This window comes from Cornus florida, unplaced genomic scaffold (assembly GCF_030987335.1).
Source record: "Cornus florida cultivar Cherokee Brave unplaced genomic scaffold, ASM3098733v1 CherokeeBrave_3.0.0_Hap2_Chr02, whole genome shotgun sequence".
In the NCBI taxonomy this organism is placed as follows: Eukaryota; Viridiplantae; Streptophyta; class Magnoliopsida; order Cornales; family Cornaceae; genus Cornus; species Cornus florida.
Genome location: NW_026775572.1, coordinates 88382775 through 88400364, shown reverse-complemented (window position 1 = coordinate 88400364; position 17590 = coordinate 88382775). Strand labels below are relative to the sequence as shown.

Sequence of the window (17590 nt, the reverse complement as noted above, 5' to 3'; positions counted from 1 at the left end):
CAACCATTTAGAGCACACCACTATGAAATCAAACCATAAACCATTCAAATGCTTCCTAACTATCATGAACTTCCAAGTAAAGAACCTTACAAGCATTTGGATGAGTTTCTTGAAGTATGTTCCACTTTGAGATACATGGACATGCTGGAAGAGGTCTTAAGGGTTAAACTTTTACCATTCAACCTTAAAGATAAGGCAAAATGTTGGTTTAACAATCTTAGGCCTTTTTCAATAACTTCTTGGGCAGAAATGTAACAAGAGTTCTTAAAGAAGTACTATCCGATTTCTAAGACCAATGCCATAAGAACCTCAATTCAAGAGTTTTGACACGGGGATGGGGAAACGTTCCATGAGGTATGGGAAAGATTCAATGAATTGCTTAGGAAGTGTCCACATCATGACATGCCCAAATGGCAATTAGTTCAATATTTCTTTGAGAGCTTATCTGATAATTACAAGGGCATGGTTGATGCTTCCATGGGTGGCTCTTACATTGATAGGTATGAGGATGATGTGTGGCGTCTTTATGAGAGCATGAGTGAAAATTCTTTGCATTGAACTTTATCTTCTAAGAATGGTAGGAACTCAAGTGGAAGGAAGAGTGTTGGCTTATATCAAGTTGACCATTCCAATGAAATAGCCGCCGAGATAAAATCCTTATCTCAAAGGTTTGATCAATTCTTGATCAAACAAAACTCGGTAAATCAAGTATCTTCCTTCCCTAACCATTCCCATCATGTATCCAATGAATCATGTATGACTTGTTAAGTGTTTTACATTCTACTTCCAATTGTCCCTATGGACATGTGCAAAGTGAGCATCATGAATAAGTCAATGCAGCTTTTGTTAATCAAGAGAACAATCCTGATGGCAATCATTATAATTCTAATTGGAGGAATCACCCAAATTTCTCCTGGAGAAACCAAGGGGAAGGCTTAAACCCTCCCCAAGGTAGTTTTCAAGGAAAGTACATTCCACCTCCAATGCAAGGCTAAGGACAAGGATATAGACCATATCAATCATAAGGAAATTAATTTTCTAATTATCATTTTCCTAATCAACCATCATATTCTCAGGGAAATTCTAAGAGTCCCGCTTTTGAAGAGAAAGTTTTGACCGCTCTAGGCACCCTAGAGGTGAACACTCAATTGCTTCATTCTCATTCTCAATCCATTACTAAGCTAGAAACCCAAGTAGGGCAAATAACTAGTACTTTAAAATGCTAAAGAGAAAGGGAAAATGCTTTTGAATGCCCCACTAAAGTAGCAATGTGTTGTGGAGACTCATTCCTCATTGAAAAGTGTCATAATAGAGCATGTCAATGCGGTGACAACCTTGAGAAGTGGAAGAATCATTGACAACCAAGTAGGTGTGTCCAATGAAGAGAGTGAACCGGTGCAACCCAAAGTTGACACCCGTCCCATTTCTTATCATATTCCTCCTTCATTGCATATGCATGACCATTCGAATGAGAAAATGTTGAAGAATGATTTGAAAAGTGATTTGAAAACTGATTTGATGAAAAGTGATTTGCAAAATGATTTCAAAACTTCTTGTATTGAAGAGACTTCAAGAAAAAATTCTGAAAAAGCTTTTGAGCCAAGAGCTCCATTTCCGGATGCCTTAAAAGGATCCATTTAAATTGACAAGCAAAAGGCCAAAAAAAATGAAATCATTGATGTGTTTAGGCAAGTGAAGGTTAACCTTCCACTTTTGGATGCAATCAAGTAAATTCCAGCTTATGCCAAGTTTTTAAAAGATCTTTTCACCCAAAAGAGGAAGAATAAGAGCCAAACACCTAGAAAAATGGTCTTGACCGAGCAAGTGAGCTCTATTTTGTAGCATACACTCTTCCAAAGTTCGAAGACCCCGGTTCACCTACCACTTCATGCATCATTGGTGACCATGTCATTAATCGAGCTCTCCTTGATTTAGGAGCAAGTGTTAATCTTGTTCCATACTCGGTATATGTCAAATTAGGCTTAGGAGACTTGAAACCGACGTCGGTGGTTTTGTAACTTGCCGACCGATCCATCAAAAAGCCTAGGGGTATCATTGAGGACGTATTGATTAAGATTGATAAATTTTTCTTCCCCGTTGATTTCGTTGTCATTGACATGGAACCAGTCCCGAATCCTAAGAGCCAAATTCCCGTTATCCTTGGCCGCCCTTTCTTGGCAACGGCGAATGCCAACATTAATTGTAGGACGGGGATAATGAAGATCTCATTTGGCCACATGAAGATAAAGTTGAATATCTTCAATCCGACCCCGAATTCATTTGACAAGCATAAAGAAGTGAATGTTGTAGAGAAACATCATGACCATAAATGTGAAGGAATATAGTCTTTGCTTGAAACCAAAATTTCAAAAAGTTTATCTTCAACCCTAAATTCCAAGAAAGTTGTTTCAAAATCTTGTTTTGAAAGGGCATGGAAGCCCAAAGATCATGTTGACCAAGGACCAAAATTTTCTTTTAAGCCTAATCCAACAAGTTCTTTAGGGAACCATTTGTTGGATGGAGTTCAAAGTACTTATCACCCCGTTAAGGAGGGGATGCACTACAAGATGTTTAATCCGAGCTAAAAGAGCCAAACGTCTTGCTAGAGACGTTCAAGACTAGTACATTTCGTAGGGTGTCACAACCCTATTCCTCCCTCATTTCTATTTTAAATTTTATTTCTTACGAAGTCTAGATATTTGCTTTAGGTTCATATACATTGCTAGGAACTGTGATTAGGATTGCATGCACTTTCATGTTGAAAATGAGCATTTTGCATTAGTTTGATCGATCTCCGAGGAGGTTCGATCGATCGAACTCCATACCTGCATCCAATCACCTCTCTGTCCAATCGTTCGAAGAAAACCTGCATATTTCAGCTCTCTGTCCCATCATTCGAACTTGTTCCTAGATCGATCTTTAGTTCTTCGATTGATCCAACTTCATCTTAGATCGATCTGCAGTCCTAACACTTAGAAAAATTTTGAACCTGCATCCACCCTCTGCAAAAGGCCTCTCTGTTCCATTGATCGAACATGTCTGCAGGTTTTTGCATGTTCGATCGATCGAAGCCTATTTGAGATCGATCTTAGTTTGATCAATCTATGCTCTTTTGACTTTGACTTTGAATTTCAAATTCATAAAACTAAGAAAAATTATTTTAAATTTTATTTTCAAAAATTCCAAAAAGATTTTATTTTTACTTTATTTCAAAAATTTGCAAAATCCAAAAATATTTTGAATGCTAAAAAAAAAGAAAAAAAATTAGAGGGTTTTCAAAGTTTTCAAAAATACTTTATTTCTAATATTTTTTATTTTTGATTTTTGTCTATTATTTTTCAAAAATCCCAAAAATATTTTCTTTTCTTTTATTTTACTTTATATTTCAAAATTTCCAAAAAAAAAAATAATTCTTTTGTTTTGTTTTATTTTACTTAGTTTATTGTTTATTTATTTAGTTTTATTTTTCAAAAATCCAAAAAAAAAATATATAATAAATAAATAAATATATTTTTGATTTTTAATTTTTGATTTTTAATTTTCAAAAATTCAAAAGCTTCAAAAAAAATTTTGTCTTTTAGTGAGGAGAGATCGATACTAGTTCGATCAATCTTAGATTTTAGTTCGATCGATCGAACTGAAGAGGAATGTTTTTAAAAATAGAGGCCAAGGGTTATTTCGATCGATTTCAAAAATCGATCTCAAACCCTAGCTTCCCCTCGCCACTGTAAACCTTTTCTTCCATCTTCAGCGAGTGCTCCGGCGACTTCATCTCATCCCGAATCTCTGTCCTTCATCTCGGATCTCAGATTCCATCTCCCTCTCGTCTCATCTCATCTCTCGGGTTAGGTAAGATCCGAGATCCCTTCTTTAATTCTGAACTTATTCTTCATGAATCCATGCTTTTCCATGTTAGATCTACGATGTTATGATGATGATTATTGCCATATATGAAGCTTTGAAGCTATCTATATATGTCTATATATATGTATATATATCGTTTTTATATTTTTGGTTTTAATATTTGATTTTGGGGGTCACGGGCCTAATCAAGTGACCAAATTCGTTGATTTGTTGTGTAGAGGGGCCCACGAGCTTGCTCGAGAGGCCCCGTGCCATCCACGTCACAGATCTGTGACTTTTCGAATTTTACCTCACAGTTCGATCGATTGAACTTTTTCTCAGATCGATCTGTAATCGATCAATCTCACTTATTCAAGATCGATTGAACTTGCATCGATCTCACATTTTTGTGATCGATCGAACTTCACAGATTTGCATCACACACTTCACACACCATCTCTTGTGTTTTATGTTATCTCATACATGCCCAATGCCTGTGTTTTCCATATTGGATGCATTCCATACTTATACTGTCTAGCATGCTCCACATCATGTCACTTATTCCTTATCACTTACATAGATTAATGTTCCTTATATGCTTTGTCTATCTTATTTGACATACATGATTCTATAAGCTGTGCTTTAATTCCTTATACTGGCACTAACTTCCTTTTTGAGTTTTCTTTTATTTTGTAGGCCATGGCTAGGGTCAAGACTGTTGCCTGTGGACATTATCATTGTAGAGTTAGGTGAACATTAGACGACCAGGCAGGTCCATCTCAGGTCCAGGACCCCATTTCTGAGCTAGAGCCCTCTCATATTCAGGACCAGCCAGCAGAGCCTACTCCACCTCAATCTCCATCTGCTGACTCTAGACTACAGTCTTTGACTGAGGCATCTTTTTTACAGGCTGATGCTGAGGCTGAGCACATACCATCTCCATCACCACCACCAGCTCAGCCAGCCCAAGACTTAGACCGGCTATTGCCGAGATACTCACGCCTTTAGGTGGCGCATGAGTTGGTCTTCGATATAGACTTCTTCTTCCAGTCTGCTCTTACCAGAGCAACATATGATGACATAGACCAGAGGGGTATTTTAGCCATATTAGCCCATGTTACTTATCTAGTGTACTCGAGGTTGGTCCGGATGTTCTTCTAGAACCTCCGACCTGCCCCGAGTAACTTGAGGGAGCTGTGGACTACCATTGATGGCCACCCTATCAGTATCACTGTGGACACTCTATCCAGATCTTGCCGATGTCCACATATCTGCCCTCCTAATCTCGAAGCTACATATCCTACTCTATGGAGGCCTTCCTATGCCGACATAGCAATGGCACTCACAGGTCACTATGCAGCTGGCGAGACTTTTGCCATACGCACTTACCTGCCAGATGACCTTTGGTTCTTTGATTCGGTGCTATTCTGAAATGTTTTCATGGCCAGCCATAAGATACAGAGGCGCGGCGACTATTTGACAGCTTTGTATGCCTTCTATACAGGGCATTGGCTATCCATTCCTACGCTTATCTGGAGCGTTATGATGAAGTTATATGTTGATCATATCAGTAAGGCCAAGCCTAAACGGGCTAAGTATCTCCCATTTGGCCATCTTATTACACAGATATTGCGGAACCAGCGCTATCCCTTCCAACACCGGGAGCGAACTGAGGCTAGGACCTACTCGTTGCAAAAGAAGGACTGGGATAAGAGCTACAAGGCCCTTATCAAGAGTCTACAGGAGGATGCTGCAGAGGCAGCTGAGGAGCTTGAGAGAGAGGAGATGGAAGGACAACGAAAAAATAATCAAGATGGACTCAAGAATCGCATGATTCGTAGTCCGAATGAAGGAGAAACGACATGACGAAAAAAAACAAGCACTTAAGGTAAAAGGGTAAACTGGTAATTATTTAGAAAGAACTGGGTGCAATCGAGCACCCCATTGGAAAGACAGCGAAAAATTAGTCAAGTTAAAAAAAAAATTCACTTGAATCGGAGTCCGGACGAAAGAGAAAAGCCCAAAAGAAGAATTGATGTTGCGGCGGCCAAACGAGGGGCCATGATAACCCCATGCGCACGCCCATGCATACATGGTTGGCAGCAGCCCATAAAGCTGCTGTATGGCCTTTTTTTTTCAGAAAAATCTGAAACAGAGGCTGAATTTAGAGGCCTAGATGATTTTTTTTGCAAAAATACAAAGAAGAAACCCCCCTCAAAATTGAGTTTTCTACGTGACTAGCTAGAGAATTAAAAAAAAAAAAAAAAAATCACTATAAAATGGCCAAAACGCCCTCCTAAGAAATCTGGTCAAAGGAGCTAAAAAGCTGCTAAAATGAAAACTGGAAGCTGAAACTTCAAGAGGGATTTCCGGTACCAAGACGATGTTTCCTGGAAAAACACGAAGAAGAAACCTTCCTTAAAATCACGTTTTCTAATTGACTATATTAAAAGAAGAAAATAAAACTAATGTGAAGGTCTACAATACCCCTAGATCAGATTATGCAACAAAACCTCAAAATGAGTTCCTAGGAGGCTCAAATTGCCAAGGAAGAGATTTTTCTTGAAAATGATCATGCACGCAAGTATAACTTACCTATTAGAATGTGCTACAATGGTCCATGGCTTAAAAATACCACTGATACAAAATCCAACCCCCCAACGGGCAAAAAGGCAAAGATGAACAAGAAAAGGGAAATTTGAAAACCAAAATTAACAAATGATTTCAAATTACCGTATGGCCCTTGGCCACACTTCAAACATGATTTATAAGACCCTATAAAAGAATAAAAATGGAATTCCCACACCCGATGCAAGCATAATGAAGCAATGACTCCGCATTTTTCAATATTTTCATAATATTTCATGAAGTTAAAAGTTACATAGGATACAAATTAGATGTCATTGGCCTATGGCCTCATCTCATACATCTCAAATACATTGTAAAGAGTGTACTTATGTACACATTACAAAAATAGAATCAAATTTACACATTTTGACACATTTTAACATATAAGCTATAAATGGCATTTCAAGCCAACATTTACAAGAAATGAGAACTTCAAGTCTACAATCATCCAAGCATGATGTGAATCCCGAATCCTGATCCCGGTACCTAAAAAATGTCCCCACTACATAGGTGAGTAACATAAAGCTACTCGTAGGAGATGAGCATGCATCGACCTAGCATTTTACCATTCTATCACCATAAGGTGAAACATGTCAAAAGGGCTCATGCCACCTAACGTCTACGTCAAGTAAGACTCAGAGATCATCCTAAGCTACTCATGCAATCTAAAGTGAACAACGGCATACAAGTATACATGCTCAAGTATACTAAACAACGTTAAACATGTTATACAACATACAAGCATACATTTCTAAGTATACTAAACCATATTAAGACAAGTCATGCAATGTCTAAGCATATTTACTCAAGTATGCATTTTATATGAAAATCTCGTAAATCAAGTATACTGACACAAGTATACTAAGCTAAGAAAGATACGCCTAAAACAAGTATACACAGCATAAGTATACTAAATGAATCTCAACTTACAGAGCAAGCATACAAGTTTAAGTACACTATATGAGATCTAAATGCACAAAACAAGTATACAGTTTCAAGTATACTAAGTAAGATTCCAATATCCAAAGCAAGCATTAATTCTCAAGCTATAAGTAACCCAAGATTACCAACTTGAAATTGAATGCGAAATCAAAGTAGAAAGACTAGGACATGTGGTCACTAGACCAAGCAAGTGTTTCTGGGTAATTACGACCCACAAGGCATTACCTAGTGCGCACATGCATAAGTTATTCTGGGCAATTACGACCCACAGGTACTACCTAGTGTGCACTTATGACTTAGAAGACTCTTGTTTCCGTACTAGAGCCAAACCCTAGCCATCAAGTGAAATATGTCCTTACAAGCTTCCCAAAATCAATAAGTTCAAAACTTATACTAAAATCAATAAGTTAGACCAAACTTATATCAAAATCAATAATGCATAAAACCATCTTCCATGCATAAATAAGGTTGAATCCACACAAACAATGTCTAATGATTTAAGTCTAAATAGCATATGACATGGCAAGTCTCCAATATGCAATTATACACAAAGCAAGAATATTTTACAACAATTGAGTTACATTACTATTCTAAGCCATAAGTACTAAATAAGCCTCATTTTAGTAACAAGCTTTTACGATAAACAATTGTAATATTCTAACAAGCTATATGCCTACACAAGATATATTTAAACAAGCTTTACAAGTCAATGATATTCTATATCATGCTAAGTCCAATTACCATTTTAAGAGGCCCCAAGTACTAATTCTACATCCAATTAGTAATATGCTCACAAGGTAATTAATTTCACTACATTAAAAGGGATTTTCAACCTAACATGAAAAGTCTCTAGATTTCATATTAATCCCAAATAAACTCAAATTAATATATGTTAAGGAACATAGCATAGTCTTCACATATAATATACCCAAAATCAATTTAAGTGACTACAACACTTAAAAATAAAATTAATTAAGCTAATTAATTAATTTTCTCTAGATTTTCAAACATATCTAAATGTCCTCAATTTAATATATGTTAAAGAACTCACCAAGGCCTACTTTAATATCACATTACAAGTTGATTCCATGCTTGATACAACTAGGTGAATTAAACTTTCACAAAAGATAAATATTAAATAAAATTTTTAATTCTTATTCATTTAACCCCAATTTAATATATATCAACCACCATACTAAGGCCTAAATTTCTAGCATGCCACAATTTAATTCTAAGTTGCCTAGCATCATGAGAATTAAATCTTAAACAAAGAAAATAATTAAATTAAATTCTATAACTTGAACAAGGCATGCTCACAAGTTGTATATGCTCATATAACAATCAATAAAACATTAATATAACTCTAAAACATCCCCTACCTCAATTTGAGATGAAAATCTCAAAAGCCATCAAAACGAAACGGCTCCAAATCCGACAATACTTCGGGGTTTTGTCGGGGACAACGCCATGAACGATAAACTCCAAAGAGGACCCATGAAAATCAAAACTTGACTTCAAAACCAAACTCAAAATTTGGCCAGAAATGGGTTCTAATAAGGGTGAAAAAAGCGTGTAGTCAACACGAACTCAAAACGCAATGGCCCTACTATGTTCTGACAAAGAAATGAAGTTCAAATGAGGAGAAAGAAGGTGGAAGCCTCCCTTTGGCTGCCATGGAAGCTTCAGGTTGTGCAAGAGAGTAGGGAAGATGAAAAAATAAAATATCTCATCCCTCTTTTATAGAAATCTCAAAAAGTGCCCCGAACGGGCCCTATCGGGTCCGGAAAAGTGAAATTTGAGCAGACGCGCTCAAATGATAAAACTTTGTGAATGAAAAAGATTCAAAATGAGAAAATAAGAATAACGGAAGAAATGGCATCAAAAACTGAGTCCCGATAAGGAAGTTATACCCCAAACAAGTTTGGCGCAAACTAGGGCTAACCTGAAACTAGAAAACATCAACCATAAGGGACTTCTAAGAGTTTACGACTCGATGAAAAGTGAAAATGAATCCCGTATGAGGATCCAGGCTCAAAACAAGATAATTTGTAACAACTTTCATTAATTGCACAATGGCCCCCACAAAAAAGGTTAACTGCAAAACTGCCCCAGAATGAATGTGACGGCCCAAGTTTTTCAACCTGGTACGTCAGTGATGAACCGAAAGATGATCCGATAACGGATCTGAAATGCGGAAGTAAAAGATAAACAATGGTCTCTAGAGATACAACATGACTCTAAGACACCATTCTGACCCTCAACGAGGTCACGGGACCCAAAGGAATCAAATGCGGAAACAACATTTCAAAAACGGACAAGAATGCACCTAGGGGCAAAATCATCATTTCCAGCCTAAAAGTGGGTGCCACTGAGCACACCATTGGAAAGACAACGAAAAATCAATGAACTTAGACTCAAAAATCGCTTGATTTGGAGTCCGGATGAAGAAGATATGGCTAACGGAAGAAGAAGGGGCAAAACGGTCCAAAAGTGCAAATCCTACATCATCTAACCGGTTAGGAGACCTTCCTAACCGGTTAGGAGGCCAAAATTCATGACCAAAACACTGCCCATGCACGTGTAACCGGTTACGAAACCCCTCGTAATCATGTACATGTGAAGAGGGCAGTAAAGTGCAACCCAAAAACCTGGCAGCAGTGGTTTTTTCGAAAAAAATAGAAATTTGAGGGATAAGATGACATTTTCTGGAAAAACTCAAAGAAGAAACCCCCATCAAAATAGAGATTTCTATGCAAATTGTGAGAAAAATAGAAAAATACACATTGTCAAATGCCCAAAATTCCTTCCCAAGAAAACTGGTCTAGAGGGTCCAAAAAACTGCTAAATTTAAAAATTGAGAGCTGAAATTCGGATGCGATTTTTGATGCCAAGATGGCATTTTCTAGAAAACCACAAAAAATAAACCCCCCTAAAATCATATTTTCTATTCAACCATGTGAAGAACGGAATTTATTTACCAAACAAAATTCCCAAAATACCCTTAGGTCAGAAAATACAACAAAAGTGTAAAATGAGTCCGTAGGAGGCTCATTTCACCAAAGAAGAAGCTTTGCCTGGAAACAACCATGCATGCAAACGTAACTTACCTAATAAGATGTGCTACAATGGTCCATGGCCCAAAAATATGGCCGATGCAAAATATGACTCCCCAACGGCCAAAATGCCAAAAATGAAGTTTGAAACGAAAACTTGGAATTTAAAATCATGAGATGGTTTTAAAACGCCGTTTGGCCCTTGGCCATACTTCATACATGATTAATGAATACTAATGGAAGAATGAAAATGGAATTCCCACACCCAATACAAACATGGTGAAGCAAAAACTCAATATTCTTCAATACTTTCATAATACTCCATAAAGTCAAAAATTATATAGGATACAAATTACATGTCATTGGCCTCCGGCCTCATCTTATACATGTCAAATACATTGTAAAGAGTGTACTCATGTACACACTACATATATGGAATCAAATGTACACATGTTGACATATAAGACTACAATTGGCATTCCAAGCCAACCTTCACCAAAAATGGAAGTCTCTAAGTCTACAAACCATCCAAGCATAATGAAGACCTCAACTTTGATTTTTGTACCTAAAATATGCCCCAGTATCGTAGGGGTGAGTAACATAAAGCTACTTGTAGGAAATGAGCATGCATCGACCTACGTTTTACAAGTTTGCATGATTTAATCATTGTGGTTCATTCCACCTAACGTCTATGTCAAAGCTGAAACTCAAGGAGCATCCTAGCTACCTAAGATCATTTCTAGCATCAATCACCCCATTCAAGCAATTTTAGCAACATAGGTTCATGCTTACACAAAGCAACAACATAGGAGCATGCTTACACAAACAACAACATATAGATTCTCAAGGTTATCAACTTGAAGTCTAAAATGCAACATCAACTAAATATAACAATGTAGCATAATTAAAATATCTAATACCACACATCAAGACATAGATTCTCGAGGTTATCGCCTAGAAATCTAAAAGTGTGAAATCAACTAAATATATCAATTTAGTATGGATGTACTTAACAACATCAAAATCGCCAATAGCCAAAACCACAAGTTAACATGGTAAACATGATTGTCGACTTGGAATTGAATGCGAAAACAAACAGTGGAATACTTGGACATCACGCTCGGATTTCTGCCGAAACCTCAATGGTTATTCCGGGCACTAACCCGCAGGGAAGACCACCCTAAGTGCACACTATCTCAATGACTTAGAAGACTCACGTCCCCATACTAGAGCCAAACCCTAGCCATCTCAACTCAACAATGTTTCAAAATTCCAAAATAAGCCAAATATGTTCATAACTTATATATATTACTACTACATAGCAATAAGTTAGCAATATAACTCTCAATTGTGCATAATAAGCATTTCATATCCATAATGCTTCAAAATCCCAGGCCAACAACATATTCATATTAGAAACATACTCTCATGAATATAAACTTAACAACAATGCTCTTCAATGCATATAACACAATCTAGTGAATACATCACAAGTCTAAATCCAAGCTCTTAAAATAGAAACAACTTCTAAAACATGATTAGATCCGTGGTTAAACAAGGTAGAATTCTATTACATCAAAATAATTAAACTCTCTAGATTTCAAATCATTTCCAACTGGCCCAAATTTAATATATGCTAATAGACATATCATGGTCATTACATATATTGATACAAAAGCTTAATTAGGCCCATGAAACCACAAAATTAGATTTTAATTAATTCTCTTAATTAAAGTCTCTAAATTTTCAAACTCAACCGAATGCTCTTAAATTAAAGTATGTTAACAAACATGCCTAAACTCAATTTGGAAGCATAATACAACTCAATTCCATGCAAGGTATGGCCATGAACTTAAATCTTTCACAAAAGATAAAAATTAATTAAAAAGAGCAATTCTTATTTAATTAATCCCAAATTAATATTTGTTAACCAACATAATAAAATAAGAGTTTCTATCATGCCACAATTCAAAACCAAGTTTCTCATCATCATAAAAATTAAATCTTATACAAAGAATTAAATATTTCAAATTTCCTAGATTTGATACAAGGCGTGCATATAGGTTGTATAAACATGAAAAACACACAATACAACACATATAAAATCCTAAAACATTCCCTACCACCAGTTGAGATGAAATCTCAAATCCCCATCAAAATAAATCGGCTCCGAATCCGACGAAACTCCTTGGTTTTGTCGGGGACAGCACCACGAACTTGAATCCCAAGGAAGCCCTATCAAAAACACAACTTGACTTCAAACCCGAACTCAAGAAATAGCCAAAACGAGATTCTAATCGGTTGGAATCGAAGGCCTCGCCGAGGGGAACAATAAACACAAAGGCATCACCACTTTTTAATGAAGGGAAGATGTCCAAAAGAGGAGAGAGAAGATGGCAGCCATGGATGGAGCTTGGACCGGCCATGAGAGAGGAGAGAGAGAAAAATCTGATTTTTCTTTCTAAGACCTCCTATTTATAGAAAAACTCAAAAAGTGCCCCGAACAGGCCCCACCAGGTCCAGAAAAGTGAAATTCATGTAGACGCGCTCAAATGGCAAAACTCTATGAACGAAAAAGATTCCAAATGAGAAAATATGAACAACGGAAGAAACAGCGTCAAAAACTGAGTCCCGAACAGAGAGTTATGCCCAAAACAAGTTTGGCGCAAACTAGGGCTAAAAACCCTGAAACTGGAAAACATCGTCCAGGAGAAAATTCTAAGAGTCCACGACTCAAAAAAATTTGAAAATGAATCCCGTACGAGGATCCAGGCTCAAAACGAGGCATTGAGTAATAACTTTCATTAATTGCACGATGACCCCTTCAAAAATTGAAAACTGCGAAATTGCCCCAGAATGAAAATATCTTTTGGAAGATATTTTCTTAGATACCCCTCAAATAAAATATCTTCAAAATATATTTATGAAATACGCCCCAAGAAAAAAAAAAGTTCCAAAGAACTTTGCATTTATATCCTTATGGACCTCATAGAGATCATTGGGAATGAAGATACGTGAAGTCAGAAATCAACTCCGAACACAAGAAGTGTGGTTACGCAAACAAAGTGCCAAACGAGGAAAAGACGAAATAGGGAAAAGGACGGAAAGTGAATAGTGTTAGAAAACGAAAAATGTGGAAATGACTCGGTCCTCAAAGGAAGTTGTCAATCCAAAGAAAAGAGTCTCGGAAATCACTCCTGAGCACTCGAGACGACACTAATCAACAAGAAACCAAACTCAGAAGGGAAAAGACAACGGAAAAAGATTTATCCAAAAAATCCGGGTCATTACAACCTTCCCACCTTAAAGGGATTTCGTCCCCGAAATCCAGCCCAATGAAACAGAAAGCGAAACCAGGATAACTACAGAGTACATCTCCGAGTATCCCTCATAACGCGCTACACCAGCGACCTCGAAGCTGAAAGGAACACACAAACCACTATCAAATGCACCCGCGTGCTCATGACAAGACAACCCCTCAAGGGAAAAGTGACCACATGGCCACACGACAAGTCTGAACTCACACAGAGAACCCAAGGTCAGACAAAAGAATGGAAAACAACAAACGTAAGCGTCCCTCCTGACAAACCATCATAAGGAACCAAAAACAACCACCAAAAGAACTCCAAGATAACCACATATCAAATCAGGGTATAGAACAAACACAACGTGGCAGTACGAATAGCGACCAGAACTTGCCCACGACGTACTCGAATGTGTGGTAGCAATGACAGTATCTAATGCTCGCCCACACTTACTCGTCAGTAAGGTAGCATCGACGGCAACTAGTACTCGCCTGCAACACACAACTTTGTACGGTAGTATGACAGTATAAGGCACCAATTCATAACCTACCCTCCACTAGGTCTACCCATGAAACCTCTTGATACAAATGACATCAATGTAAAAAAAAAATGATCATTGCCAAAAGCACTATGGAGACTAACATTTTGTGAGAGTTGAGGTATGGTCCAAAGATGTCTGGCCAGACCATCCTGGCCAATCCCAAAACTTTGACAACAAGGCTATAAGTACTGCTATGCTTAAGGCCCCAAATCCTCAATACAGCAAAATCAACATCTCCAATGTCTCAAAATACCCCTATTAACAACATTAATCAGGAATCCAAAACCTGACAAGCAAATCAACACCTACAGAAATCAAAACGAACCTCATAATAAGACATTTCATCGAAAGTCCTTCATATCTCCCTAAAACAGATCAACTACAAGACTACACTGTAACCAAACATCAGATCCTCATCCATATCATGGATAACTAAATCCTCAAAATACAAACCCACCAAGTGGCACATACATCAAAATGCTAACAACCAAGGTCACAAGATGAATCTCTCAAAACCCTGTTTGGCAACACCAAGCTAAATCAAAATTCTTCAATTTCTATCGATCCATAAACAACCACTGGAACTACGATTCCTCAAAACTATAGATAGCCATAACTAGGAAGAGAAAACTCCACAAACAATCATATCGAACAGCGATCCTTCAAAACCCCTCCTAAGAGTCAACAACATCAAGATTTTTAAAACTGAAACAAGTCTCCAAAAGACGTTCTCAAAAGAGCATCGAGCTCACCTCTCGAATCAAACGAATCTTTAATGGTATGGACACATGTCCCCACAAAATGATCTCACACCAATCAACTCACTCTGAGCACTACAACTCCGTCAACAACTACGGCAGAAACTCCCTAAGGGAAGACACGAAAGAAAGGGAACCACCAGTCCTAAAAAGGACGACTCCACAACTTCATCTCTATAATGAAAGACAACAAGGCCAAAGACTTCACCCCTTACATGGAAGTAAGTCGACCAAAATCCAACAAATCCTCACCAAGGACTCAAGACAATGATGGTGACCCTTACGGATCAGTCAACCCCAAAACTGTTCACAACGCAGCGAAGAGAAGAGACTTACTCCATGTGAAGTCCCTTACTTGAACCAAACACGAAACCATTGTGGAAATCCGCATACACGCTACGTGCGACCGAGGGAAAATAAAAGGGAATACCAAACCTGAAAGTCATGCATATAACAAGGAATGCAACTACCAGAAAGAAAATCTACTCGCATAGGTAAAAACTAAAGATACATGCGGCACGTCTCCACGTAAGCACAAAAATCATGTCAGTAAAATACAGTAACAACATGGCATCTCTAAGTATATAAAGAAGGCATGCTAATGCCACACAATAAGAAGGCAAATGTGGATATACCTCCACCTACTCATGCATCAAAATATCATAAATTATACTACTAACATGGTAGTAAACGAAACTGCATAAGAGAACATGATGCAACAATGAACCCTATGGACATCGTGTCCTAGAGTGTCTAAGAAAAGAAAGGACAATTCCTAGTCATAAACTATCTCCAAAACTAATGCGACAATAACCTATCTCAAAGCAAACGTGAGCCCTTACCACAATAGTAAGACTCTAACAATCCACCTCTGAATCTAGAGGTGACACTACAAGTGACCTTAACAGTGCAGTGCTCTCACTATCCGTAACCTCAATCAATCGACTTGATCCCAAAAGCGTCATCACGCAAGAACTCCTCAAGGAAAATGGTAAACTATAGCCATACTAATAACAACCAAATCAATCACTATGTCGATTGATCTCCAAAACAACCATCATCATCATCATCGATCAAAAGGACAACGCCTATCAAAACAAAACAAACATTGATTCCATCTGAATTGTACTTGTAGCTTGCCAGTACAGTAGCATGACAGTGCCGTGCACCCACCCACAAATGTACCCGCCCATGAAAAAGCGCAAGTTCCAGAGGAATCATCCTGAACAATCAAGAATCCTAAGAGCTCCATAACCTCATCATGGCCCAAAACCAACAAATCCACCACTACGGTAACGCCAAATGACTCATCTCACAAGAGTCTAAACAAAGGTGACCATCCACCTACCTCAAAACCAATACTAAGTCGACAACAACCTATACTACCACAAAACGGTGACTACAATCACCATCAACCTCAACTCGCGCCTCAATGACCAATCCCGTGTCATGCCAAATATGCAACACAGTTATGCATATGCAATTTTAATCTAGCATACATCATATGTCATGCTCTTTACATTAGAATAAAGCAATGTTAAACAAACGGCATACAACATGTAGCACGTAAACACATAAACATGTTATCATAAAGCATATAGACACAGAGCATGGTAACAAAAGGATGATATGCACCCAAAACCCGTCGTCCTAAGGTTTCCAAACCAAGGAGCTCTGATACCACTTGTGACGGCCCAAGTTTTTCAACTCGGTGCGTTAGTGATGAACCGAAAGATGATCCGATAACAGATCCAAAATATGGAAGCAAAAGATAAACAACGGTCTCTAGAGATACAACATGACTCTAAGACACCATTGTGACCCTCAACGAGGTCATGGGACCCAAAGGAATCAAATGCGGAAACATTTCAAAAACGGACAAGAATGCACCTAGGGGAAAAATCATCATTTTCAGCCTAAAATTGGGTGCCACCGAGCACACCATTGGAAAGACAACAAAAAATCAATGAACTTAGACTCAAAAATCGCTTAATTTGGAGTCCGGATGAAGAAGATATGGCTAACGTAAGAAGAAGGGGCAAAACGGTCCAAAAGTGCAAACCCTAGATCATCTAATCGGTTAGGAGGCCAAAATTCATGACCAAAACACTGCCCATGCACATGTAACCGGTTACGAAATCCCTTGTAACCGTTTACATGTGAAGAGGGCAGTAAAGTGCGACCCAAAAACCTGGCAGCAGGGGTTTTTCCAGGAAAAAGGGAAACTTGAGGGCCAAAATTACATTTTCTGGAAAAACTCAAAGAAGAAACCCCCCTCAAAATAGAGATTTCTACATAACTCTTAAGAAAAATCAAAAAATACACATTTTGAAATGCCCAAAATGCCCTCCCAAGAAAACTGGTGCAGAGGGTCCAAAAAGCTGCTAAATTTAAAAACTGAGAGTTGAACTTCGGATGCGATTTACGATGCCAAGATGGCATTTTCTGAAAAAGCACAAAAAAGAAACCCCCCCCTAAAATAATATTTTCTATTTAACCATGAGAAGAACGGAATTTATT

The 17590-nt window shown here is 37.8% G+C and overlaps 1 pseudogene; it reads right to left on the bottom strand.

The window, feature by feature from the left end:
• Window positions 1–305: 305 nt before the first annotated feature.
• On the bottom strand, window positions 306–404 carry LOC132297986 (small nucleolar RNA R71; annotated as a pseudogene).
• Window positions 405–17590: the final 17186 nt, after the last annotated feature.